The sequence below is a fragment of the Physeter macrocephalus genome, chromosome 6 (assembly GCF_002837175.3).
Source record: "Physeter macrocephalus isolate SW-GA chromosome 6, ASM283717v5, whole genome shotgun sequence".
Taxonomy (NCBI): domain Eukaryota; kingdom Metazoa; phylum Chordata; class Mammalia; order Artiodactyla; family Physeteridae; genus Physeter; species Physeter macrocephalus.
In genome coordinates, this window is record NC_041219.1 from 87273198 (window position 1) to 87275853 (window position 2656).

At 43.8% G+C, this 2656-nt stretch overlaps 1 pseudogene; it reads right to left on the minus strand.

Annotated features, from left to right (window-relative positions):
- The window catches only part of LOC102985515 (proteasome subunit alpha type-3-like), a 2915-nt pseudogene extending 1658 nt beyond the window's left edge, over positions 1 to 1257 (minus strand).
- Between the last annotated feature and the right edge of the window lie 1399 nt (positions 1258 to 2656).

Here is a 2656-nt window from a genome sequence, read left to right on the forward strand (position 1 = left end):
GTCCACCTGCCGATGCAGGGGACACGGGTTCGTGCCCCGGTCCGGGAAGATCCCACATGCCGCGGAGTGGCTGGGCCCGTGAGTCATGGCCGCTGAGCCTGCGCGTCCAGAGCCTGTGCTCCGCAACGGGAGAGGCCACAACAGTGAGAGGCCCGCGTACTGCAAAAAAAAAAAAAAAAAAAAAAGTCGTTTGTTAGGACCTTCTTCATAAAGTTTAGAAAGGACTAATTTTTCTACCCCAAAGCCAACAGCATCTTTACATCTGATTCCAATAGCTGTACTACTATTTCCCACAGCCTTCATAGCATACTCAACTTGAAAAATTCTTCCATCAGGAGAGAATGTAGAGGCTGACAGGTCACACCTGGTGCCGATTGAGCTCATCGTGCTAAAACCACTGGGGCGCCTAGGGCTTCAGGGTCTAAAGCGATCCCCCTCACCCTGTTCTCTTTCTGCTTGAGGAGTGTGGGTGGGCTTTTTCTTACCCAAATCCAACCTCTGACACCAAAGATGCCATAGATCCACTTCCTGAGTTAGAGATTGTTAATCAAAGGAGGGGCAGGTGAGGGCTTTGGCTAGAGATTTGCCATGTAGTGTTTCAAACTCGAACCCAACCCTGGACTTAGGCAAGAGAGCAGTCGGGTTGCTCATCAGGACAGGCTTGTTTGACAGCAGCAGGCTCAAGTTCTTCTTCTTTTCCTTCTCACTTACCAGTTCAAACTTTTTAATGCTGAAGTGTGTTTGAGAAACAGCTAAAGGCCTGCCCCCTGCCCCTGAGGAGTTTACAAATCTGTAGTTAAATGTGTGCTCTTGACAGGTATTGATAAGAATATAATTCAGCTGATTAATGTTTTTATGGTATGTCAGTGGAGAAATGAATAGTGAAATATTCTCTAACAGACAAACCAAAGGTAAATGCAACAGCGGAAGGAGCTAGGGATGAACCTGTCACAATCCTGGTCGAGTTATACCCTTTTCCACATTGACCTTGCCTTGCCTTCCCTGGGATCATCTCCTCCACCTTCTCTTTCCTTCTCCAAATTTTGCCCATCCTTCAAGGACCAGTTAGACCACTGCTCCTCCAGGAAGCCTTCCTGGATGACTCCAGACTCCATTAACCTGTTTTGAACACCAGGATTAATAACCTTTGCCACACAGTTTAGAGCTTAATGATGTACTTAAACTCTTTGCTGCTGTTTTGTGTGATTTCCCAACTAAATGATAACTCTTTTGAATAATAATAATAGTAACAACATTAAAGCAGCTAATATTTATTAAGCATTTATTATGAGCTTGGTACTTTGCTAATATTGGGTTGGCCAAAAAGTTCATTCGGGCTTTTCTGTAACATGATAAACCCAAATGAACTTTTTGGCCAAGCCAATATATCTATATATTTTATCTAATTTCATCTGCCCAACAACCCTATGGGGAAGTTCTATGATTATTACCATTTTACAGTTGAGGAAGCTGTGTTGTAGGATAATTTTCAAAAAGGTAAAATAATGACTCATACAAACATGAAGTGAACACATATCAAAGATTTTATTTAACTCACTAATTAAAGAGAAAAACCTGCAATTTGTTAAAACCAACTGAAAGGAGAATCTGAAGAGCAGACATTTATAGGCAATCAGGAATGCTGAAATGAAGTTGCTAATATGTTCAAAACTGGTTAATATTCTAAAAATTTGAAATCATCTTTTCTACTGGGCAGAAACCAATTTTATTTTATTTTAAAATTTATTTTATTATTATTTTTTTGAATGACTATTTAGTAGAGGGAGGAGATGGCCACCGTGGAAAGAATTGGTCTTCCCGCATGTGAGGCAGTAGAAGAGTCTGGCTATTAAAGGACTGGAGTAACAGAGCTTCTATCATTCAGCCTGGACCTCTATCAATGCTGAACAGGAGTAGCAATGGTGTTTTCTCCCAGTTGGGCCTTACCCCTGGATATTTAGCCATGGAGCGTGTCTCACTGGCCCTCTTAGAAATCTGTGAGCTACTTAAAAGCCCTTAACAAATTTGTTTTCTCTTTTTTAAAAAATTTATTTATTTTATTTACTTATTTTTGGCTGCGTTGGGTCTTCGTTGCTGCACGCATGCTTTCTCTAGTTGTGGTGAGCAGGGGCTACTCTTCGTTGCGGCGCGTGGGCTTCTCATTGCTGTGGATTCTCTTGTTGTGGAGCACAGGCTCTAGGCACGCGGGCTTCAGCAGTTGTGACACGCGGGCTCAGTAGCTGTGGCTCGTGGGCTCCAGAGCACAGGCTCAGTAGTTGTGGCGCACGGGCTTAGTTGCTCCACGGCATGTGGGATCTTCCTGGACCAGGGCTCGAACCCATGTTCCCTGCATTGGCAGGCGGATTCTTAACCACTGCGCCACCAGGGAAGCCCCTGTTTTCTCTTTTATTCAGAAACCAATTTAATCTCACCGTTTATCTCAACGTTCATTTGCATTTCTATGGCCCCACATTATCTGCATTACTATCAGTTTTTCCAACTTGCAGAGCTATAAATGAGTCTAGTCAAAAGCAATGAAAGGGGGACTTCCCTGGCAGCTCAGTGGTTAAGAATCCCCCTGCCAATGCAGGGAACATGGGTTCGAGCCCTGGTCCAGGAAGATCCCACATGCCGCGGACGAGCAACTAGAGAAAGC